The sequence below is a fragment of the Ictidomys tridecemlineatus genome, chromosome 9, assembly GCF_052094955.1.
Source record: "Ictidomys tridecemlineatus isolate mIctTri1 chromosome 9, mIctTri1.hap1, whole genome shotgun sequence".
Classification (NCBI taxonomy): Eukaryota; Metazoa; Chordata; class Mammalia; order Rodentia; family Sciuridae; genus Ictidomys; species Ictidomys tridecemlineatus.
In genome coordinates, this window is record NC_135485.1 from 9,755,178 (window position 1) to 9,781,738 (window position 26,561).

The 26,561-nt window shown below is 42.6% G+C and overlaps 2 long non-coding RNA genes across 3 annotated transcripts; one reads left to right on the top strand and one right to left on the bottom strand.

Moving 5' to 3' along the window:
* Positions 1–358: 358 nt before the first annotated feature.
* LOC110597520 (uncharacterized) lies at positions 359–22,507 on the bottom strand. Of its 2 annotated transcripts, XR_013425700.1 has the most exons (4): positions 21,839–22,507; positions 5,519–5,613; positions 2,512–2,843; positions 359–745 (listed from the first exon to the last, which is right to left on the bottom strand). It is a non-coding gene; the product is annotated as an uncharacterized LOC110597520 (long non-coding RNA). The 2 variants fall into 2 exon arrangements; XR_002483269.3 differs by having other exon boundaries at positions 359–2,843.
* Positions 22,508–22,578: 71 nt separating this feature from the next.
* LOC144366616 (uncharacterized) lies at positions 22,579–24,381 on the top strand. The gene is made up of 2 exons (XR_013425698.1): positions 22,579–22,769; positions 23,070–24,381. It is a non-coding gene; the product is annotated as an uncharacterized LOC144366616 (long non-coding RNA).
* Positions 24,382–26,561: the final 2,180 nt, after the last annotated feature.

Here is a 26,561-nt window from a genome sequence, read left to right on the forward strand (position 1 = left end):
TTGTATCTCTGTCACTTTTTCAGTAAACCTTGGCTTGATTGGTATCTCTATCCTCTTCTTCAATGATTTGCTGAACAGACACAACGAACCCAGTACCCCAGGCAACACCAATGTCAGTGGGCACCACCCCAATGTCACAGGGAGCAGATAGTGGAGCAGGCACAGCAGAGTCAAGTACAGGAAATCAAGCCCTAATACCTCTGGGGACCATGGGAAGAGGGGGCCTTGGAGAAGGGGGACTGAATTCTGAAAGATGAGTAGGAGTTAGTCATGAAAAGAAGCAGGAAAGGGGTAGAGAGGAAGAGGCAGGCTTTAGTCAACGTTTTGCTGCTATGACTGAAAGACCTGACCAGAACAATTTTTGAGAAGGAATTTATTTGGGGACTCACAGTTTCAGAGGCTTCATGTCACAAACAGCCAGCCCCATTCCTTGGGGTTTGAGGTGAAGGTGAACATCATGGCAGAAGAGTGTGGTGGAGGGAAGCAGCTCACATGACTATCAGAAAGCAGAGAAAGACTCCACCCTCCAGATACAAGATACAAAGGCACACCCCTCAATGTCCACCTCCTCCAGCCACACGCTACCCGCCTGCAGTTTCCACTCAGTTAATCTCATGAGGGGATTAATTCACTGATTGGGTTAAGGTTCTTATAACCACATCATTTCTTCTCTTGAACCTTCTTTCATTGTCTCACAGGTGAGCTTTTCCATATCCAAACCATAACAAGGTAGCAGCAGAGCATCCTGAAGAGAGAGAACAAGTACCTTTGAAGGAGAGCCCTGAGTATGGCTGGCTCATTAACAGAACTCAAAACCAGCATGTGAGGTAGGGAATGGGAATGGGAAGGGACAGATCTCCAAGGCAGCGAAAGGCTGTGGGTATTGTGGGTATCACACCTGGGGGAAAGACCACCCTAAGTGTGTGTGTGTGTGTGTGTGTGTGTGTGTGTGTACACATGTATGCAATTAATAATTATACATGTTTACATATTTATTGACTGTGATGATTTGATACGTGTATATAATGTGTAATGATCAAATCAGGGTAATTAGTGATTACATCTCCTTAAACATTTTTATTCTCTCTTTGTATTGGGGGTCTAAGAACCACCTCTTTTAGCCCTTTATACAATAAGTTCATAAACTGTCGTTGCTCTCCTGTGATACTATAGAACACGAGAACTAATTCCTCCTATCTAACTGTATTTTGATATCCATTTTATCCAAATTACCTTTATACTTGCTCCCTGCATCCTTTCTAGCCTCTCATGACTACTGTTTTACCCTCTACTTTTAAAAAATTCATTTTTGGTGTCTTAATATGAGTGAGAACATGTGTCGTGTGTCTTGCTGTGATCAGATAGGCCTGGGCTGCCAGAGCCTGGAAAGCAGGCCCAAGGTAAAGACCCATATGATGGTTCTATTAAGTATCTCTCAGAGCCAGAGTGGGAAAAAAGGAGGGAGAAATAGTAAAGGAATGGGATCTGATAAAAGGTGTATTATATGTGTCCTATAAAATCTAAACTAATTTACATTCCCACTGACAGTAAATGAATTCCCCTTTCTCTGCATTCTTTCCAACATGTGTTATTTTTATATTTTTGATTATATCCATTCTGATGAGGATGAGATGACATCTCATTGCGGTTTGGTTTGCATTTCCCTGATGATCAGTGTGACTGAGCTCATTTTTAACTAGGCTATTATTATCATTGTTTTTCACTCTTGACTTCCATACATATCCTCAAAACACTAAAAGTAAAACTACCGTATGTTGCAGCTATCCCATTTATAGGTACATATCCAAAGGAAATTATATCAGCCTTGCTTACTGGGCACTGTTCACAATACCCAAGACATGGGACCCACCGAGGTGCTCATTGATGTGTGAATAGATAAAGGAAATTTGCTTCATCTATGCAATGGATATTATTCATCCACAAAAAAAACAGAAGCTTGTCACTTGCAAAAAAAAAAAAAAAGATGGAATTGGAAGACAAAATATCCTAGGCGCAGAAAGACAAATACCTCATATTCTTGCTTATATGTGGATACTAAGATTGATCTCATAGAAGGAGAGAATAGTAGTCATCAAAGTTTGGTAAGAGTAGGATGGTAGTAGAGAGAGGTTGGTTAATGAGTACAAAAATGTAGCTAGATAAAAGAAAACTCTGGTGTTCTACAACACTATAGAGTAACTATAGTAAAAAATAATGTATTGTATCTTCAAAATAGCTACAAGAAATGATCCTGAATGTTCCCAATACACAGGTTTACAGATTTGAGGTCATATATCTGCTAATGTCCCTACTTTGTTACACATTGTACATGTGTATTGAAATAACACTCTGCCCCATAAATATACACAATTATTATGTATCAATTTTAAAAATGTATTATCAATTTGTCTTCCTCAAGGTGCAACTAATTGAAACTGTCCTTGAAGAAAGTATTTTAAATGCATCTCTGCCCAGTCCATCCAGGGAAAGAAATGGGAAAGAATCAGTCACCTGGATCTGTCTCCCACTGATGAAAGTTTTGCACAGTGGAGCATTAATCCTCCAGTTCTTATGGCCTGGGCATGCACAAGTGGCAACAGACACTGTGGAGTTGAGGTCACAGGGAAGCCCAGGACGGGAGGCAACAGGTCAGGCTGTGAGGGGTGCTGGACGAGGTGCTCTCAGGTCACATCTGCCTGAGGTTTGTGGAACTCATGCTGAGCTGGGTGTTAAGGCAGCCCCTGGAACGACAGCCAGAGGAGGCCAAGAGGACCTGGATAGGCACACAAGTCTCATGCGGACATCACTCACTGGCTGTCATTTCTTGTGGGAACCTCAGTTTCCTGTGAAGAAAGTGAGAATAGTGATGATGTCTAGCTCATGAGAAAATCCTGCTACTTAGGAGCATGCTTGCTCTACAGACAATGCCCAATCAGTGACAGCTATTCTCATTAGGACTGTCATCGTCATCCAAATAACTTCCCAGAGGTTCCATTTTGAATCATTGCTTATTTTTCTCCTATTATAGACACAGTCTTTTATTATTAAAAAAAAGAGCACAAGTAATTTTGTTTTAAAAAATAAAATGCAGAATTTTATTTTAAATCCCTTTGCTCTCTGCACTTGGAACTAAACTGGCCTCTTTCTCTAGAGCCCTGACTTGGAAAGCAACATGAAGGAAGACCCAGAAAATACCAGTCTTGGCTCCAACTCTGCACCCAAACTCTACATCCTTGCAACTCTCGTTTACCTCAGTCCACTACATGCATTGGTTCTGGGCAGGCACCAACTTGCCTAGGAACCAGGATTAATCAAGTTCAGCCTGAGAGCTCACAGTCTAATAGGTGGATATAGATCCAAACAATTGACGGTAGGGTCAGGTAATGAATTCTTTGCAAACGTTACAAAGAACCAAGGGCAACCAGAAGATGTTATGGGGCCTCTGGAAAACTGGTTACCTCGTGGGTCAAAAGAATGTCCCAGAGTATCCCAAGTGCACACTGCAGATCTCTAGTGAATTAAGAAAATTTAGCTGGTGGACAACTTAAGACATTAAATTATATTTAATAGGTAACAAAAAAGTTACACTTTTTTTTTCTGTCCTAGGGACTAAACCCAGGGAGTGCTTTACCAGTGAACTACATCCCCAGTCATTTTTTTAATTTAATTTTATTTCATTTTATTTTAATTTTGAGACAAGGCCTCAGTAAGTTGCTGAGGCTGGCCTCAAACTTGCAATTCTTTCTCCTCACCATGCCTGGAAAATTTCTCCTTGACATCCTTCTGGGTCATCCAGGACATTGCTCCAATGTGAAGCATGCCATCTTCATTTTGAACAGAGAGGAGAGCAGGACAGCGACTGTCTCTAAGGTTTGGCTGATACAGGGTCTATGTACAATTTTGAAGTAGCTTTTTTTAATAAGCAGAGGAAAAGTTTATTCAGGGCTTATGGTTTCAGAGGTCTGAATCCATATTTCAGAGGTCTGAATCCATAGACAGCTGACTCCATCGCTCTGGGACCAAGGTGCTGCATGACATCATGGAGAAAGAATGTGGTGCAGGAAAGAGGCTCAGGACATAGCACCAGGAAACAGAGAGAGATTCTCTTCTCACCAGGAAAAAAAATATAAACCCAAAGGGCACATCCCAATGACCCACCACCCCCAGCCACACCCTACCTGCCTATAGTTATCACTCAGTTAATGCTTATCAGGTGACTAATGCACTGATTAGGTTAAAATTTACAATCCAATCATTTCACTTATAAACTTTCTTGTACTATCTCACACATGAGCTTTTGGGGAACAACTAATATCTAAACCATAACATTTTGCCTCTGGCCCCCAAATGCAATGCGAAATGTACTTAGTACATTTTCAAGAGTACCCACAGTCTTAACAATTCCATCATTTCCCTGAAATCCTAGTTCAAAGGCTCCTCTGAGACTCAAGGCAAACTCTCTGCATGAGCCCCTATAAGGATCAAAAGCAAGTTACATACATCCAGTCTATAAAGGTCATCAAGATTTGGTACCCGATTATAAACAGGTCTTTTAAACAGCTTCTAATTATGTTTATTTTAAAGTGATAGGCATACAGGCATAAAACGTGTTGTTTTTATATATGCATATATCGTGTAATGTTTAAACCAAGTTAAACATATCTGTTTCCCCAAACTCTCATCATTTCTCTATGTTAAAACTTTCCAAATCATTTTCTCTACTCTTTTGAAATGTACATCATGTTTCTGTTATATAAAATCTCCTTAGTGTGCAATAGCTCACCACAACTTCTTGCTCCTCTCTAGCTGTAACACAGTCTCCTCTGATGGACATTTCCCCACCTCTCTCTCCCCTAATCTCCCCAGGCTTTGGTAACCACCAATCTCAACTTCCTGAGTGATTAACAGTTTTAGATGCCATGTAAATCCAACAGAAATGAAATCAGTGTGTCAAAGAGACTTCTGCTCTCCTTGGTTTTTGCAATACTGTTCATAAAATCTAAAGCATAGAAACAACCAAAGTATCAAGAAGAAACTGTGGTGCACGATGAAATGCTATTCATCCATAAGAAGGAATGAAGTCCTGTCATTTTTGGCAACATGGATTTTATAATTTTTATTTAATTTTATTTATTTTTCCATCCCTTTCATGGAAAGCATTGTTTTCTAATTGAAGGTAACAATATTTAACTTTAGATATAGTTATTTAAGTTTTAAAAAGTAACTTCACTTAAGAACACATTTTATAAAGCTAGTAGAGATGGTATAAAAATGTAAAGAAATGCCTTTTCACTATCCAATTCACTACAGGATTATAAAGCAATCACTAGGATAAATGGCATCATATATAGCAAAAAACATGAAGGTAGAATGAAAATAGGTTTGGGAAACATTGGAGGAGGTGGCTTACACGGCCTCCTGTTTTTTAAATACCCTTTGTCTGTTACATAATTACCCATGGAAAACACCTGGGGCAAGAGTCATTAGGGTGTCAACTCAGTGCAGAGGACCTGCTTACCTGCTTTATCCTGGGGCTTGGAATGGGCATGTGACAGATGCACCCACAGCAACCATTCTGGGCCATGAAGTGGTGCTGAGGATGAGTTCCATGCTCTAGGAGTAGAAAGGAGACATGACACTGATAAATGTAGAGCCCCTGGAGCAGTTCCAAGCTATCCCCTGCCATACTTTCTTCATAGGACACTAAAACAAGCTTCTTTCTTGCATGTCCATCCCACTCAACTAAAAGTTTCTGTTAGATGCAACTGGACCTAATATTTACTTCCTATAGGAGAGATACTACAAGACATATAATCTAAATTGTGCCACTATGAAATAAGATGCTAGAGGCAGATATTCAGTAGGATGTTGCAGGCAAGAAAGCTGGTGTCCCATGCTATACAGTGGCAATATCATTGGCCAGCCTATTGCCTGCTAGAAGTTGAAACATAGACCATATACTTATCGAGGCTATACCACTAAGACAGAAGAAAGCAAAATTTCAGGGTACTGGTGTATTAGTTACCTGTTGTTGCATAAAAATCACCCCAAACTAAGCAGCTTATTGCAATAAATATTCATTTTCTAACAGATTCTGCAGGTCAGGAGTCTAAGCACAGCTTGGATTAGGGAGACCACGAAGCTAAAGCAGGGCTTGGAGCCCCCCGGGTGAGCAGCTCCCAAAGGAAATTGAAATGGCACATAGGACCCATGCTGCCAAATTAGGAGTTCATCCTATTTGGGGAAATAGTCAGAATAGAGATGTGTGAGAATTAAAAATTTCAGTATCAATTTGAAAGTTGAACACCAAGCACCCCCATGTTGATGTGGCCTTCTGTTGTAGAGAGGAAAACTAGAAATACGAAAAGAAGTGAAACAGAAAATGAAGGCATGAACAATCTCCAGCACAGACTGGTGGATTCAAAGACACAGGATAAGGGTCACTACTGTTGTTATAATGATAAGGGCGGGCGTTGTCCTGAGCTCTTGCATGCACAGTAGTACGCATAACCTTCTCAGCAAGGGGGTAACTTTATCCCCATTTCATATAGGAGGAAAGTGAGGCACAGGGAGGTTAAGTAATGAGCCCAGGACACCAACCCAGGCATTCTGTCTCCAGGGATCATGAACTTAAGGACCAGTCTCTCTGCACAAGAGTCAGCCAAAGAGGGAGGGGGTAAGCCAATTACAGAGTGGCCAAATTCATGGGTAAGTAAATTACTGAGTGAATGTGCATCTACAAATAAATTAATTGTTTAAATTGGATAAATCAATAAATGGAGGTCAATACTTTTCTAAGACCTGTGCAGGACTTGTCAGGTCTCCTTAGTCTTTATCTGCAGAATTCATTCTCCATGAAGCCTGTGAATCTGATCAAAAGTGTCATGAAGGCAGGCAGGCTTTTATCTGTGTCTTTGAGGGCAGGGTGGGGAGGCCGGTCCAGGTTAGCGAAGGGGAGAGGCTGTCACACAGCTTGGCCTCATCTTTGGCCCGGTGTCCCCATTCCCCGCAGGTACTCTTCAAACAGGTTTTCTTTTTCTTCTTCAGAATGCCATTTGTTTGGAGATGCATTTGGGATGAATAAAAACACTCAGAGAATATGACTATCAGTCACCTCCATTTATTCATTCATTCATTCATTTGCTTAATATTAAATCCAACACTGTTCCAGGCTTTGTTCTGGACCCCGCCCTGCACTGAGGGGAATGGGTGTAATCCTCTAAAAGTAAACTGTGAGACCACAACAGCTGCTCAAGAGGGTTACGGGGAGGCAATCCAGGGCAACTTGAGTGGGCAAGAGAGATTGGGCAGGGAGGGAGGTCAAGAGACTGTCTTCATGCTGCAGGGCTCAGTCCCAGCTGGGCACCTCTAGGACATGCACTTCTGGTTTTTCTGCCTCTGATGCAGAACATCCTCTCAGGCAGACAAATGCTTGCAGTAGGACACCATTGGCCACCCTGTCTGTCAGGCTGCCAACAGGATGTGGGAGGGGCAGGACCTACAGCACCAGCTGAGTGGATACAGATGGTTAAATAAAGCAGAATCTAGAAATGAAGCATGGCCTAGGTCTTCGGAGAGCAGACAATAGTGAATGAGTAGTTTTTTTCTCCACTGTGATTCCTTGACCACACACACACACACACACACACACACACACACACACACACACACTAGTGCAGAAAATACACGCATATACATATACCTGCATATACTTCTCATTTCAAGGCTCACAAGCATTCCTTATCAGAGCACACAGATAAATATTTTCTTTTTCCTGTGTACAAGGACAAAGTGTGACTTTTTGAGGCCCCGAGCCTTCCATAAAATGACAATTCCTCTTAAGAAGTAATTCAATATAAAAACACCCCTAAAGCATAATCATACATAAGGAAGTTCAAACAGGTGGTGATTTTTTCATATTAATTATCAGTGTGTATTTGTGCAAAAATATCAGATTATTTTCCAACATTATCATGACATCCCTGCTGGGTTGGCACCCCCTGCACATTCTTGGTGTACTCACTGGTGCCCTCTGTACTCTTCACAAGACTTCAACATCATGTGGAAGAGCATACCTTGACTTCCTGAGGATCAGTGGCACCTGTGTCTGGTAACATCAAGTACCTAGTGGGATGGTATCCCAGGCTGGCTGGCCAACTGGCTGGCTGGATGGCTGGATGGATGGGTATATGAGTGGATGGATGGAGAGACAGAAGGGTAAGCTCTATTGGAAGAGAAAGAAGTTCCAGGACATGTCAACAGTTTTAAATAAAAGTATTCTCCAAACAGAGTCCTAGACATTGTCCAGTGCAGGTATTTAGACAGAAGTTCAGGATGGGACTCAGGAATGTCTTGACACTTTGTCAGGTGTTATGAACCACTATGAAGTTTAACTTAGTTCCACTCTCAAGTTGGAATCCATCAGACCCCTAGTGTCAGAGCCTCACAGGGCCCACAGTCAGCTTGACATGGAAAGACCACACGGGTGGTCTCTGAAGTTGTCAGCAGCTCCAGCCACTGACACAAATAATTCATTCCTTCTGCCTGGGCTTTTGCTACTGCGAGGAACAGGCTAATTGGGTCTTCCTGGCAACCCACGTCAGCTAGGAGCTTCCTGCTAAGATCCTTCCACCTCCTCTCCAACTTTCCTGGTGCCAAGGCATAAGAGAAGGAACATTTTAAAGCACATGCCTGCTGAGAATACCCCGTAGTGATTGTTTTTCCCGATCTAAGCATTCCCTGCCAGCTACTTCAAAGGGTTTTGAAGTCACTGTTAATTTAAAAGCAATAATAAGATTGACACTGAAATGCTTCCCAGCTGGTTTTTCTGGGCAATAACTCTCACCAGTTCCTCTACAACCTGCTTTCTGTTACAACTTGGGGTTTGCAAAACATGGGCTTTTAAAACATTCAAACAGAACAGAGCATGTTTCTCAAACAAAGAAATAACGTGGATACAAACATGTTCTTCTCCATTTAGGACATACTTCTTAATAAGGAATGTCAGTGAATTTGGGTTTTGGAGTCAGGGAGTCCGAGGTTGAAAACTCAATTCTTTCATTTATTAATTGAGCATTCTTAGGCAAATTATTTAATGTCCCCAGAACTTGAGTCCTTCTCTGAAAATAAGATATAAAAGTGTCCCTTTAGAAAGCTACAGGGAAGTAGAAGCCCAGGAGTAGAAAACATAGGTATGACAATAGGGCAGAACTGAGAGCCACATTTCAGCTAGTAACTATGAGCTCAGTCAATTCACCTAAACTCTGAGACTCAATTTCTTTACCTACAGGGTGGAAATGATAAGACATATCTCATATGGTGAGTACAGGGATTATATTCTAACGTGTATATGAAGTTCAGTACCTAACACCAAGAAATACTCAATAAAAGGAAGTTTCGGGCTGTAAAGATGAAATGAGGAACAGTGTGCAAGGACCCGCCACTCAGCAGAGCTTAGCAAGCATAGCCTACCGTGAGACCCTTCCCAGCGCCATGTCTGTATCAGCTGCTGATCCACGATCATTCACCCCCAAGTTCACTGACTGATTTTATATGATCTTTATTATTATTACACATTTTACCCCTGCAATGTTTTAATGAATGTGTAAGCTCAGGTTTAAAACAAGAACAGCTTCACAGAGCCCTGGAGTCTACAGTGGAGCTGTGGGCTGGGAGTGCTGGTTTGGGATGACATTGGGTTACAATGGTTTGTCTCTCCCCACAGTTTCCTCATCCCCATGGGCTAGCCCTGGCATGTTTACATCGGGACTGGGAAAAGCCCCAAGAGTGAGCAAGGGCTTGGAACTGGCACTCCATGACTTCTGCCCATTCATTGGCCAAAGCACATCACCAGGTCAGCTGGGATGGGGCGGGGAGCCGGCACTTCTTGATGGAAGGTGAAGCAAGTTTTATGCCCAAGGGTGTGATCAGGGGGTGAGTGCTGTAGCCCACGTTTTAGGATGACTCCCTCATGGGAATTCAGTTGCTCAGTCTTCAGGCACAGGCTGAGGCACAGTCCTTCAGAAGTGACCAGGTATGAGCTGTCCTTTGGGAAAAAATATGGTAAGCCAGTCATTTGCTCCCAAAGTCCTTGGAAGTGGTGGCCTGGCCCTGCTTTGCTCACTTGACATCACGAGGGCGATCCACCACCTGCTTGAGCTTTCCCGCCCGCAGCAGGCAGGTGGCCCACTGTGGAGGGTCCTGGTGCTCTAGTAAAGCCAGGGTGGGATGGTGGCAGGACTCAGGTCCTGAAGGCCAGCCTAGTCACCTCCCAGAAGAACATTTAATCCCGGGTGGGTGCTGGGCTGAGGACTCAGGACTTATTGGGGCTCCCACAGAGGGCAGAGCCAGTGCCTCCAGGGGTAGGAGGGGATCGAAATGCTGATGCTTTTCCATATTAGTCACAGGGAGGCAAAAAGTCAGGCTTGCACAGGGGAGAATGGGGTTGGTTTTCTTAAAATATGGTTTCCTTCCCCAGGTGTTGAAAAGACTTTGTTTTTAAACAGCATAAGACGTGGAGTCAGAACTTGGGGTGAATCCCAAGTCTGACATTTCCCGACTCTGTGCCCTGGGGTGAAACTCTCCACTGCCGGCTTTCACTCTTCCAATCCAATTGGGAACAATCAATATTTGCTTTACAGGGTGCTAGGAGGACTGGATTATGGATTCACTTACATGTAAAATCCTTGACGCAGGTGGCTGTTTGATAAATACCACCAATCTCCCAAACTTCTTCATCAGTAGGAAAGGTTAGAGTGGGATCTTAATAATGAATTTTGTGTACCTTCATCCTGAGGTACAACTCACATCCCTAATCCAAAACTCCCAGTTCCCAGATCCTCCCAAATCTGAAAGTTTTTGAGTGCTGCCGGGACACCACAAGTAGGCAATTTCACAGCTGACCTCATGAGAACACAGGTGCACCAAAGTACACGTATGAAGACACAAACTGGTGTGAACATACTTCATATACAACCAGAGATATGGAAAATTGTGCTCTATATGTGCAACAAGAATTGTCATGCATTCCACTGTCATTTATTTAAAAAAAAAAATTTAAAAAGAGTAAAAAAAAAACACAGGAGCACTAAAAATATTGCATAGAATTCCCTTTAGGCTCCATATGTAAGTTGCTAATAAAACGTACATGGATTTCTTGTTTAGATTGGGACCCTATTTCATATGTATGTGCAATATTTCCAAATCCAAAAAATCTCCCATTCTGAAGCACCTCTGGGGCCAAGTGGACTGGATAACAGGGGTGCTCAGCCTATATTAGAATCTGTGATCTAACTGGGATGATGCAGAAAAACAGGCCCCATCTGAAGGTTCAGAAAATTGACTTAAATGAATGCCACCTCCACCTTCTGATTCATTTGTCTCCACCGTGATTTCTCATTCCCCAATTTTTCTTTTCCAGGCTGACCTGGGTAGTCAGTTACCCATATGGCCATGGAGCCAGAGCATGATGGAGTGCATAGGGCCTGCACCCCTGGCCTCTGCTCCTACATCTGGCCAAATGGGTGAGGGAGAAGAGAGCAGCCATCTCCAACGCAGAGCAGTTCTAGAAGCTGGTCCACGGCAGGCCCAGCCTTGGCTCCAGGTGGGACTTGTGCTGACTGAGGCTGCTGACCATCCTCCAGTCTCTCCATGAAGAATAACCTGAGAGTACTTTTCCAGCCATGGTGTTTCCTGGGACATGAATTTATTTTAACATAATGTTTAATAACTTGCTGAAAATGTAAAATGAACAGTGCCAGGTGACATTATAATACCAACAGTACTTGGTATCTACCATGTGTCAGGAACGTTGGACAAAAGATGCTTAATACTCCCTTGACCCTAAGAGAAATATATTGTTAATCAAGATGAGGTTTGGCTAAAAGTAAGGCCGACTCAAAAGGTAAGCGACTTAAGACAAAAGTTTCACTGTAAGTTCCAAGACAAAAAACAAGCTAATAGGTAGACCTAGCTCCAAAAAGTTTTAAAGAGCCAAAGCCCCCCTGGAATGAACCCCCATAAAACTTTGGTGAAGGGCAGTTATTCTTGTAAGTATATAGCACTCTGGATGTCTTTGTTCTTGAGATGTCTTTAGGGTCCAAAATGACTGTTGTTGCTCCAGCCATTATGACTGCATTTCATCCATCAGAAAGAGATGATGGGTATGATCCAATAGTTTTAAAAAAAAACACACACAGGGGACCTATATGACACTTTGATATGCATATCACTGGCTAATACTTAGTCAGTGGCTATAAGAGTCAGTGGAAAATGTAATCTGTATTCTGGGGAGTGAGGTTCTATTCTTAAGCAGAAAGAAGAGAATGTACATTCAAAAAAAAACCAACACAGTCTCTGCCCCTGGTATGAAGATCCTCATTACACAAAGGAGGAAATAGCCTTGGGAATGTGAACTCACATTCCCATCTAACCCAGATTTGAGCCCAGGGTTGTTAAATTTCCCTTGTTCTTCCCACTAGATTATACTATCATAATTCCATTTTTTTAGGGTGGCCAAGACTACAGAACTGTCACTAATGGGAGGGGTCGTGTAGCACGGTTCCAGAAATGCCCCATCCTGGAGTCTACCCAACCTCCTTCCATTGCTCAGTAACAATATTTAGAGTTCAAGGTTATTTTTCTGCTTTCAGTGGTACTGTGTACAAGGAAGCAGTCTTTGAAAAAATATCACCAAAATTCTGCTTTTGAGTTGCCTTATCTATAAAATGGATATAAGAATGCCTACTAAACGTCAAGATCTAGGGCTTATATTTGAAAAAGCCATACCCAAATATTTCCTCACATCTGGCATCTTGATGAGCTCTCTGTATGGAAGGTCCTTCAAAGTTTGTTGGCTAAAAACATGAGTCAGGCAGACTTATTTCCTCCTGTCCCTTCTCCACCATGAAAATGTCTCTGCCTGAGGATAATAAAGGAAACTGTGCACGAATCTGTGCCCTGCTTCCCTCTGAAACTGGAGCATTAGTGCTGGGCTTTACATACTATCTTTGAGCCAGTGCAGTGGTGTAAGTATGCACTTCTGGCTACCCAGGAGGTGGAAGGAGGAGGATCATGAGTTTAAGGCCAGTCTGAGCAACACAGCAAAACCTCCCATCTCAAAAGATAAGTGAATGAATGAATAAATACACATACATACATATATACATACATACCAGCTCCGTGTCCCCAACTGCTTCACAAGGTAGTGTGGGGACCAACTAAGAAAACAGTGCCTTGAAACCCATGCATCAGCATGCAGAAGCTCGTACTTGTTGTGCAAATTAAATAACAAGAGTCACAAGTGGTATTTTCATACTTGCTCTGTGCTCCTGAACTAAACCTTTAATATTTATAACTTCAAATGTTCCTAAGAGGAAAGTTCTGTTCCCCATTTTACATATGAGTGAACTGAGATTGATGGGGGGGGGGCGGGAGTCAAATAATTTGCTTAACATTATACAGGAAGACCAGTACTCCCAAATGTGTATTCACCCACGAATCAACCTGTGTATGTCAGAATCCACTGGTGAGCGCAGAGTCTGATTTAGAAAGCCCAGCATACCACCTGCTGCACAGGAGGAGGAGCAGCAGATGACCCCAACTGTGAGTGGTAGGAGCAGAGCGACCCTCAAATCCACACTGCCAGAAAGGAAGACATACAGACAATATGAAGAAACCAGGGAAGAAAATGCCTGAAACAAACCAAGCTGATACCATAATAGATTCCTTTGACAGCACAGTAGGTAAAATGTCAGAGAAGGAGCTCAGAATGTACATAATTAAAATGTTCTGCAAAGCAAATAATGAAATAAGAGAGCAAATACAGGCAACAGTTGACCACTCTAACAAAGAGATAAGAGAGGAACTACAGGTAGCAAAAGATTATTTCAAGAAAGAGATAGAGGCTCTGATTTAAAAAAAAAAAACAGAAATCCTTGAAATAAATCCTTGAAACAATAAACCAAATAAAAAATTTAATAGAAAGCATCAGCAACAGAGTAGACCACTTAAAAGACAGAACCTAAGGCAATGAAGACAAAATATATAATCGTGAAAATAAATTTGGCCACACAGCGAAAATGGTGAAAAACCATGATCAGGTCCTCCAAGAATTATGGGACAACATGAAAAGACCAAATCTATGAATTATCAGAATACAGGAAGGCACAGAGATACAAACCAAAGAAATGCACAATCTCTGCAATGAAATAATATCAGAAAATTTCCCAAACATTTAGAACTAATTGAAAAATCAAATACAAGAGGCATACAGGACAACAAATGTACAAAGTTACAAGAGATCCACACCAAGCCATATTATAATGAAAATGCCTAGCATACAGAATAAGGATAGGATTTCAAAAGCTGCAAGAGGAAAGTTTGAGATTACATATAGGGGGAAATCAGTATGTATCTCAGGAGATTTCTCAACGCAGGCCCTCAAAGCTAGGAAATCCTGGAACAGCATATAACAAGCTCTGAAAGAAAATGGATACTAACCAAGAATCTTATATGCAGCAAAATTAAGCTTCAGATTTGATGAAAAAATTAAAACCTTCCATGGATAGAAAGTTCTTTGCAGTGAGCTCATTCATCAAAAGAATAATAAGTCAACAAATAAATGATATAACATTACATCTCAAAGCCCTAGAAAAAGAAGAACAAATCAACATCATAAGTAGTAGAAGACAGGAAATAATTAAAATCAGAGCTGAAATCAAAGATATTGACAAAAGGAAAAGTTAGTTCTTTGAAAAAAATACATGAAATTGATAAACTCTTAGCTACTCTAACAAAGATAAGGAAAGAAAAAAACCCAAATTACTAAAATATGTAATGAAAAAGGAAATATCTCAACAGACACTAATGAAATACAGAAGATAATTAGAAATTATTTTGAAAACTTATACTCCAATAAAAAATAAAATCTCAATGACATTGACAAAATTCTAGAAATATATTATTTACCCAAACTGAATCAGGAGGACATACACAATTTAAAAAGATCAATTTCAAGCAAGGAAATAGAAGATGCCAACAAAAGCCTACTAACCAAGAAAAACCCAGGACCAGACGATTATCAGCCAAGTGCTACAAGACCTTCCAAGGAGACCTAATACCAATCCTCCTCAAATTTATTGAAGAAATAGAAAAAGAGGGAACCCTTCCAAACTTATTCTATGAGGCTAGTATCATCACCCTGATACTAAAACCAGGCAGAGACCCATCAAGGAAAGAAAACTTCAGACCAATATCCCTGAGGGACATAGACAAAAATTCTCAATAAAATCCTGGGAAATTACATAAAAAGCATATTAAAAAGATAGTGCATCATGATACAGTGGGGTTCAACCCAGGGATGCAAGGTTGGTTCAATCTATAGAAATCAATAATGTAATACATCACATCAATAGACTTAAAGACAAGAATCACATGATTATCTCAATAGATGCTGAAAAAAGCATTCAATAAAATACAGCACCTCTTTATGTTCAAAACTCTAGAAAAATAGGAAGAGTAGAACCATAATTCAACATTGTAAAAGCTCTCTATGCTAAGCCCAAGGCCAGCATCATTCTAAACATCGAAAAATTGGAAGCATTCCCTCTAAAAGCTGGAACAAGACAGGGATGCCCTCTTTCTCCACTTCTATTCAACATAGTCCTTAAAATTCTAGCCAGAGCAATCAGACAGACAAAAGAAATTAAAGGGATACGCCTAGGGAAAGAAGAACTCAAGCTATCACTATTTGCTGATGACATGATTCTATATCAAGATTCAAAAAATCCCACCAGAAAACTTCTAGAGCTAATAAATGAATTCAGCAAAATAGCAGGATATAAAATCAAAACCCATAAATCAAATGCATTTCTATAAGTGATGAATCCACTGAAAGGGAAGTTAGACAAACTACCTCATTCAAAATAGCCTCAAAAAATATAAAATACTTGGGAAGAACTCTACAACAAAAACTACAGAACACAAAAGAAGGAAATTGAACAAGACCTTAGAAGATGGAAAGATCTTCTGTGTTCTTGGATAAACGAAGTTAATATTGTCAAAATGGCCATACTACCAAAACTGTTATACAGGTTTAATGCAATTCCTATTAAAATCACAATGACATTTTTCATAGAGTTTCAAAAAGCAATCATGAAATTTCTTTGGGAAAATAAGAGAACCAGAATAGCCAAAGCAATCCTTAGTAAGAAAAGTGAAACAGAAAACATCACAATACCAGACCTTAAACTACACCACAGAGCTACAGTAACAAAAACAGACATGTAGACCAATGGGACAGGGTAGAGGACAGAGACAAACCCACATAAACACAGTTATCTCATACTAGACAAAAAGCACCAAAAACATACTTTGGAGAAAGGATAGCCTCTTCAACAAATGGTGCTGGGGAAACTGGAAATCGTTGGGAAACAAAATGAAATTAAACTCCTCTCTCTTACCATGCACAAAACTCAACTCAAAGTGGATCAAGGACCTAGGAATTAGACCAGAGACCCTGTACCTAATGGAAGAAAAAATAGGCCCAAATCTTCATCATGTCAGATTAGTCCCATCTTCTGTAACAAGAGTCCTAAAGTACAAGAAATACAATCAAGAATCCATAAATGGGATGGATTCAAACTAAAAAGCTTCTTTTCAGCAAAAGAGACAATCATTGAAGCAAAGAAAGATGAATGGGAGCCAATTTTTTAATCACAAATTTTTACCACACATACATCAAATAAAGTATTTTCTCCAAGATATATAAAGAAGTCAAAAACCTTAATACCAAAAAAAAAAAAAAAAAGAAACAACAACCTAATCAGAAAGTGGGCTAAGGAACAGATTAGACACTTCTCAGAAGAAGATATACAAGTGATCAACAAATATATGAAAAAGTGTACAACATCTTTAGTAATTAGAGAAATGCAAATCAAAACTATTCTAAGATTTCATCTCACCCCAGTCAGAATGGCAGCTATCAAGAATACAAGCAATAATAATTGTTGGAGAGGATGTGGGGAAAAGGTACACTCATACATTGCTGGTGGGACTGCAAATTGGTGCAACCACTTTGGAAAGCAGTATGGAGATTCCTCAGAAAACTTGGGATGGAACCACCATTTGACCCAGTTATCCCACTTCTTGGCATATACCCAAAGGACTTAAAATCAGCATACTATAGTGACACAGCCACACCAATGTTCACAGTAGCTCAATTCACCATAGCTGAACTGTGGAACCAACCTGGATGCCCATCAATAGACCAATGGCTAAAGAAACTATGGCATATCTACACAATGGAATATTACTCAGCATTAAAAGAGATTATTACTCAGCATTTTCAGGTAAATGGATGGAGTAGAGAACATTATGCTAAGTGAAGTAAGGCAATCCCCCGAAAAATTAAGTCTGAATGCTTTTTTCTGATTAGTAGATGCTGATCTATGATGGGTGGGACATGGTGAGAATGGAGGAACTTTGGATTGGGCAAAGGAGAGGGTGGGGAGGGGTCATGAGCCTAGGAAGGACGGTGGAATGAGATGGACATTATTGCCCTAAGTCCATGTTCGATTGCACAAATTGTGCGTCTCTACACTGTGTACAACCAGAGAATTGAAATGTTGCATTCCATTTGTGAATAATGAATTAAAATGCATTCTGCCATCATGCACGACTAAGTAGAACAAATAAAAAATTTTTAAAAAGAAAGAAAAAGAAAGTGTGGATTACTGCTGCTGTTTGTGTATGATTTCAGTGCCCAGCCCCTAGCTCATATGGTAGAACCTTGGTCCCCAGTGTAATGGTGTCGAGGCGCTGGGGCCTTTAGAAGCGGTTAGATCATGCAGGCACCATCTTTGGAGGAATTGATGTTTTTCTCAAAGGTTTGGGTTGGTCCCTATAAGAGTAGGTTGTTTTAAAAGAGGGAGGCTCTCCTCTCCTTTGCTCTCTTGTTTCCTTTCCTCACACTGCTAGTTCCTTTTTGCATCTCCACCATGACTTGATGCAGGTCTCAGACACTGGGTCAGAATCCTGAGCCAAGTAAACCTCCTTCCTTTTTATGTCACCCAGTGTCAGGTATTTTGTTACAGCAACACAAAGTAGATGAGGACAAGGGAGAACTTGTCCAGAGTCTGGACAATAAACCACTGGGGAAACTGTTGGGCTATCCTCACCCTGGTTGAAGAAAGCAGCAGAAAGGCCAGGTCTGGGACAGGAGTATGCAGAAATACGCAGGGGACAGAGTGCAGGGTTGAGGAGGGGTGGCAGGAAGAGCAGGTCACACACCTGGGCCTCACCTGGGTGGGACTGAGGAACCCCAATGCCTGGCTCTCCCCTGGAACCTCTTCTTTTCCTCTCCCACTGTCTGGAATTACGAGGGCTCCACTCTGCTCAGAGGGTGAGCCAGCCCTCCAGCCAATATCACGCACCCGGTCACATCAAGTCCCTCGCAGCACTCCATCAGACGCCAGGACCTGCAGGGACTTGATGTGACATTCAACAAAACAAAACAGGAAACAGGGGAAGAAAGAAAGGAAGGGAACAGAGAGGGGAGTGTCCCCCTAAGGTCCGTGCATCCAAGGCCTGGCCCCCACCTGCGGTGCTACTGGGAGATGGTGGGGCCTTATGGGAGGCCCCTAGGCACTGAGGACGTGCCCTTGAGGGATTATGGGATGTGGGGCTCCTCTTCCTTTCCTTTCCTGACCTAGAGGTGACCAGCTTGCTCCACCTGCACTTTCCTCACTGCCCTCTGGCAAACTCACTGAAGACGGAAAATGAATGAACCGACTTCTAAACTCGGAGTCAAAATGGCCCTTGCACATTTTCATTTGATTATCACAGGTTTTTGTTTCAATTAAAAAAAAAAAAACATTTCAGAGGCTTCAATTCCTACACTGCAAAGAAGGGATTAAAAGAAGTGACATGCTCATGTTAAATCTCTGCCTGCCTAGGAGGGAGTCCTGGGCATATCTTCATAGGAGTTTATGGAACAAGAAGGATACAGAAAGAAATGAGTTCAGAGGTCCCAACAGCCTTCTCTGCCATTTCCTAGCTGTGCAACTTTGTTCAATTTATTTAACCTCTCTGAGCCTGAGTTTTATCAAAGATTAGGTTAGGGGGGAAAAAAAGGTTATAAATTGCTCTCATACAAAAATGGTTTCACTTATAGATGGTAATCAGGACACATGAACTCAAGGAAACCAGGTTTGAGTATGAAGTGAGCTATTCATTTATTCAATGAACATTCACTAATACCTCCAGACACATGGCTAGGCACTGGAGGAGAACAGTCCCTGTCCTTCAAGTTGAAGGCGGCATCATGAAGACTAGCACAGTCGGGCTTCCAGCCTTCCTTTTGGGGGCTCAGAATTAGAAACATAAGCCCAGTTTCTCTGCATGGGACAGACTGATATGTATAAGGCAAGACTGGCCTAAATCGTTTTTAAGTGTTTGGTGAAGAGTCCAGCCCTTCAACTGCAGATGAAGTCCATGCTGAGTTCACAGAGGGCTACCCACTGGGGACTCAGAGTTGGATACAGATGAGCAGGACTCATTTCAGCAACTTAAAATTCTCTCCGAATTCATGATTCGAGCACTCTGAACCGAACTTGAACCCCTTGGCATTCACATTGGCTTATACAGTTTTGATTGCAAGAAAAGAGAATTTTAAATAGTCATTAAACAAGGTGAAAAGCCTTATTGGACACGAATTGGCTCTTAAAGAATATTACGATGATATAAAGCTCAAATAGGTCAGAAACTTATGAAAGTCATTTCCCTTAAATAAAACATGATTTTAAATATTCAAAGGAGAACACTTTGCCAAACGTACTTGGTGTTTTAAAACATCTGAATAACTGCAAGAGTGTTTGCTCATTCCAAAGACACTGGGCTGGGTGACGGAGCATCTGCATCGGGACCGGGAGCTCTGAGGGGCCTAAGCCTGGGCACTGAGCCATCCACACAGCCTGCGGGTCTCTGGGCAGAGCCAGGCGGACTTCCCTTGTTGTCCAACCATGAAGGCCACTTACACGGGAGCATTGCAGGCTCAGATTAAGGGACCTGTTGGCACTGCATACGCTGTGTCCGAGCTGCCTGCTCTTCAAATAGAATGTGAACTTCTTAAAGGACAAGAATAGGCCTTTCCACTGTTGCACTACCCAACACCTAGCACGACCAGGCAGGGGAAAGGACTGAGTAGGTGAGTCACAGGAAGGGGAGGAGGGAGGGAGGGAGGGAGGGGAGGGGAAAGAAAATGCCCAGACAATGAACAGTAGAAACAGGAATAGATGAGTGAGTGTGTGGATGGGTAGAGGTGTAAACTGGGTAAGGTAAATGGGAGACGGAGGCTAGGCTGAGTGGGTTCATATTTAGAAGGATGTATAGACAAAAGGACAGAAAAATAGATTAACAAATAGGTGAAGAAAAGGAAGGGAGAGATGGATGGACGGATGGCTGGCTGGATGATGGATGGGTGATGGACAGACAGATGGATGAATGGGTGAATAGATGGATGGATAAATGAAGAAGAGGCCTGCTGATTAAAGGAACGACCTAGAAATTCCAACTTAATTCTAGTCCCAGGTTTCAACTTCCCTCCTAAAATATCGCATTCACTCTCAAAGGAGGGGCCCATAATCCCTGAATCCCCAAGTAATACTCTGATGTTTCTGTTCTTTCCAGTCAACAAGGAAGCAACATGTGGAATGAACAAAGCAACAGGGGCTTCAGAGAATCTGACCCTCTAGGCCTTGTGACCATAGCTAGTCGCCTTAGACCCCTGTGACATTGTTTCTCAAAGATGCATCCAACATGGCCAGGTGCCTCTCAAGCAGGCACCGCCCTCTTCCTTGCCAACAGTATTGTGATTTGATTTCAGAAGCAATTCACCCAACCCCAGAGGGCAAATCACAGTGGGCCTGTGTCGCAGAATCTCATCACATTGGCCAGGGACCAGTTCTGGTCTGTGAGAAAGAAGAGAAAGTTGAGGATTTCTGGGGATGAAAAGCAGCAGCCAATTGAAGAGAAAAAAAAAAAAAAAACATTTCTTTCTGCTCTGGGTTTTGTTGCGGGAAGCCTGGTGCTTTGAGCTGCACAGTCAGCTCTTTCCTAATCTTGAAGAGAAAGCCATGAGGTTTCACCAAGGCTGACCCAGACTCGGCATTGCTGGGGACGATAAGCTCAGAAACCATTATTGTTATACAAGTCTCATAAAAAACAGAATGTCAGGTGTCATTCTACATTAATTTGTTCATTTTCACTTCCTAAGTACAGGCATTTTATCCTTTCCCTTGTTGTCCAACCAGGAAGGCCACTTAGACTAGGCATCTACTTATCCATTGATCAGTCCATACATCCATCAGTTGACCTGTCAATCATCTCTCCTACCCTTTGCACAGCGGTACCCACCCATGCACACACTCCCACCTCACCATATTCATCAGCACACATCACTGATTAATAGACCTATTTTTCTACCCACCCATAAACTCCATTCATTTCCCCTCTGATAAAAATGAGACACAGAATGGGTAAGAAACTCACCCGAGGCACAGTTAGTAAATGGTAGAAGTAGGATTTGAAAGCAGTCAGTAGACTTGCACATAACCACCACACCATACCACTTTCTCTTGTTTGCAAAGGGTTTCATTTTGAATGCAGCCAAAATCATGCCAAGTTATGCAAAACCTATTTTTCTACTCTGCATGGTTATCACGAACGTGAGTTGGTGCCAGTGATTCATGTAATATTCAAAGCCACCATAAAAAATATCTACAATTATTCTCAAATGTGCAAGTTAGGGAAAAAAAAAAAAGGATTACGAAGGCTCAGTCACCTGGCAGAGTCCCAGAGCAGGTAAGTGGCAGAGCTGGGCCTGGAAGGAGCCCCGGTGCCCCTGGCTCTGAAGCTGACTTGCTTTTCATCTCACTGCCCTGCCTTCCTGGGAGACGCTCATTTCTTGCACAGTCATAAGGGAGACCCAGAGGACTCCTCGGTGATGCTAATGGAACCTGACTTCCAAGCTGAAAATAGTCCAGCGGACCAGAGAGTGGATTGGAGAACGGGCAGGGTGTTCAGTTCTCTCAGATGCCCCTGAGGCCTGTTCTGCTCAGCTCCACCCCTGAAAGGTCACCTCAGGTCCCAGCAGGATGATTCAGAAGGACTTCTTCTCCCTCAGGAAATGAAAACTTCCTGCTTTAGAATCCTCCATCTTTCCTCACTGTGAGTCTTTGCAGTCTTGCTGCTCAGAAAGCATTTTCTGCACCCTCTGGGGTGGTCCTCAAAGCCTGGAGCTTGGCTCAGGCACATGGAAGGGGCAGAGGTGCAGTAGGAGGAGAGCAAGACAGTGGAGAGCTCCGGGGGTCTGGCAGGTAAGAGTCAGAGCTGTGACCTGGAAAGCTCCAGAGATCAGTTGATCTCACACCTTCAGTTACAGACAGAGGATGCAAGACTGAAGGACTACCACCGTCCCCTGGCAGGCACTGTGATGTCGGAGCTCATTTAGTCCCTAGGGAAATCAGAGCTTCAAGTGATAACTTGAAGAGAAAACAAAAGGTCAAGGTCACAGAGCCAGGAAGTGGCAGTGGCAAACTCTGCAGGCAGCATGTCTGATCCCCAGACCTCTGCTCTTCCCTCAGTTCCCTGTCCCCATGAGCACAGGGGAGGGAACAAAAATCCAGGAACTAGGAGGGGACAGTCCAAAAGAACACTGAGGACAGAGGAGAGACCCAGAGGCAGGCCGACAGGACATACAGCCCAGCGAAAAGGCAAGCCGAGTCGTCGTGCTGTGCACAGCTGCAGGGCCAGCACAGCTGCAGGGCGGGGTGGGGAGGTCCCTGAGCTTCATGGGGTTCTCCCAGGGAGCTGGTAAGCTCTGCTAAGCACCACCGGTTTAGGGAGATTAAGGGAGCAGTATCAGGGACTCCCTCCAGTAGGGGTGTGTGTGTGTGTGTGTGTGTGTGTGTGTGTGTGTGTATATGTGTGTCCTTATCTCTTTTTTTTTTTAAAGAAAGAGTGATAGAGGGAGAGAGAGAATTTTTTTTTAATATTTATTTATTTATTTTTAGTTATTGGCGGACACAACATCGTTGTTTGTATGTGGTGCTGAGGATCGAACCCGGGCCGCACGCACGCCAGGCGAGCACGCTACCGCTTGAGCCACATCCCCAGCCCCATGTCCTTATCTCTTTAGCACACACAGCCATCAGTCTGTTTTTCCTGGTAGGCAGTTTTCTTCACAATTCTTAAAAAAGTTTCCATTCTTTTCTGACAAAAAACAATGGAAAATATGAGGGGGGAAAAAAAGAAATTATGAACAAAAATCTAAGTGTCATGATCTAGTACTGCTAGACTTTCTCTGTGTGGGGGGACATGGTATGACCCCTGCTACACATTTGTGATAACTCTTCTATACTGGGAAACAATGGACCCACCAAGGAGCCCCTTCCCCACTGAGATGCCAAGCTGAGCCATGTCCCCCAAAACAGCCCCCTCCGTGTGCAGGTTTAGCACAGAGGGAGCAGGTCCGGCCACAGAGGAGTCCAGCTCCAGCTCTAGCTCCCCACTCGGTGGCGGTGATGTCAGTAAGCCTCATCTTGCCGACAGGTTGTTTTTCCATCCTTACTACAATAAGATAAGACCAATAAAGTCAAACACAGTAGAAGCAACAAACAAATGTGAATTGCAAGAATTACCAGGAAAGACTGTATACAAATGCAGAGTCCCAGGATGGATGTTTTGTCCCAGGGAATCCCATCCTCTCCCCTTGGGCCTGTAGTCAGATGTGGATCACGCCCAATCACTGCCTCTCTGACCCTGAGCAGGTGAGACACAGAAAGTTTCTAGGTCGTTGCATGAAAAATTGTGAGCACTCAATTGATGATAGCTTTCTTTCCTTCCAATTCATTTATGAACTCATCCTGAAGAAAACCTGAACCATGGTTATAAAAATTCGTCACAAAGTTAAGGCATCTTTTGATGCTACTTGGTGCTTTCTAAGCACCTACTAGACTCCCTTTTCTGGACCTTAAGCCCTGAGGACTTGGTCTGTCTCATCTTCCCCACCTGCACCAGTAAGAGGAGTGAAATCTTCAAGGATATCTCAAAGAAGAATCATGCAGTATTTCTGACATTTACATTTATTTCACGTGTCTTCAAGATTCATTCATGTTGTCATATGTGGTATAATTTCATTATTTTTCTAAGTTAAATAATATCTTATTGTGTGTACAGACCATGTTAGCTTTATCCATTCATCTGGCAACAGACTCTTAGGTTGTCTGCACACCTTGGCTATTATGAATAGCCAGCTGATCTTGGCTGATAGTTCTTGAAGGGATCCTGATTTCAGTTGTTCTGAATAAATACCCAGAAGCACAATCACTGGATCATGCAGTAGTTTTTGAGAAACTTCTATTCTGTTTCCCTAGCAGTGGTACCATTTTACATTTCCACCAATGGTGTGCAAGGATGCCAACTTCTTCACATCCTCACCAACACAGGGTGTTGTTGTTCATAATAGCCTTTTGGATACACTGAATCCTTTGGTCCTTAGGAGACCCCTTGAAAGAAACTTAATAGTTTTCTACATGGTTTTTGGACACCGCCGCATGTGGACCCAGGGCTTAGGCATGGTACAGCAAACCACACAGGCTCCATCATCTTAGGGAGCTTTTCCTTCTGATGTGGGAGAAGACACAGATAGCCATGGGGTGAACATAAAAGGGCCAATGTGAAGGGAAAGGTCTATGAAGGCCAGAATCAGGTGTCTAGGAGGTTGTCTGGTAGGGGACAGATGGGGAGAGTATCCTGGCTGAGGGAAGAGTGTGTCACTGTCCTGAGGTTGATGAGCAAGGGGATTCCTGAGGACATCAGCAAGGCTGGAGTACAAAGGAAAGAAAGGTTACCACGTCCACTTTCCAGAGGGTCTGGCCTGAGCACTTGGACCTTGGCAGGGTGGGCTACACCAAGACCTAGACAGGGAGTTGGGGACCATTTACAATCTCCCTCTAAGAAATGTGCCTCTGCACAGGCTTTACCAATAATTAGCCCAGCGTTTTGCTCTCCATTTGCTGATTCCCTTGGCTATTTCTCCGTAGCTTCAAAACCGTAGCAGGGGAGAGGGATTTTCGCTCTGGGTCCAATTACAGACCCTGATGCTGCCGCCACCCTCGTGGCCCACTGTCTGGCACAGGGCCTGACACAGAGGAAGCAGTCATGTGGGGAATGAGCAGTACTGTCTGACATTTACTGAATGTCCCTCACGTGGGAGGCACTCTTGTAAACACTTCATGTGATTGGGTGTTTTCCTCTGTTTTGTTTTATTTTGTTCATAACAGCCCCTCAGGGCTGATTTCAATCACCGCATTCTCATGGTACAGAGGAGTAGAAGGAGGTGCAGAGTTTCCATAACTTGCCCAAAGCCACAACCTGAAGAATTAGCAAAGGTGACCTCAAACCCCGTCAGCGCAGCTCCACTGAGGGCAGCCTTCGCCTCTATTCTCCAAAGCACCTGGTTCCAATGACCTTACAAATATTGTCTCCCTTTAATGGCAGTGCAAAGAACCTGTAGGCATGTGCAAGGAATAGAAATGCTTTATACTTTGACGAATCACAAACTGGATGAGTTGGGAATTGAGCATGGAAAGCAAGTCATTTAATGTAAATTTTGTTTCATTCCTAGCATTGTGAAAAACATGGTGATAGAGGGAGTAATCCCTGCTTTGCATTCATGTATTTAAAATTTATAGGTAGATATAATTGTGTGGGGGGTTTAGAGGACACCTTCAATTACCCCCACATCAGGATAAAGAGATGACCAGACATGGCTTGCCTGAAAGGGCATCCTTGGCTCTGCTCCTCTGGGAGACTGCATACTGGGGTCACACCCAAACCCTGTCCTACATGAAGGTACATCCATTCTGAGAATAAATCTAACCACGCCTGATCCCCTCAGACAAGGGCACACAATGCCTGTCATAGGAGATCAGAACAAACTGGTTGGCATAGTTTATCTCTTTGGTCTTCTAGTACTTTCCCTCTTCAAAACTTACTCATTCATACCAAAGCTTGTTCAAATAAATCTTCTGAACAGATCTAGCATAGTGGGTATAACTGTTTTATTACAAGATTTTTAAAAACCAAAAAGCATCTGGAATCTTTTTGGCTCAGGACCACAACATTAAAGCCCAGTTCTTTAATGAGTTACTACTCTGCACCTGGTGGAGTAGAAACCACGTATAGAATAGAAACGTTAAATACATTCAACTGATTTTAAAGCAATATGACTACTAATGATGACATGCAGGATAATATTTATTTTAATTAAACAGTGAGGAAACCAAATCTCTGGAAGATCAAGTGAATTGCTTAGATTTGCACAGCAAAGCCAGGATGTGTGCCCAGGTCCTTTCCAGATACTGGAAAGGCATTGTGGTCCAGTCAAGGACTTATATCCTGATCAAATGATTTCAGTTCACCAGAGTAAACTTGTAGTTGCTGAAACAGTCAGTGGTATGATAATTTTGCTTCAGATAAACCTCAGAATTCACAGTATTATC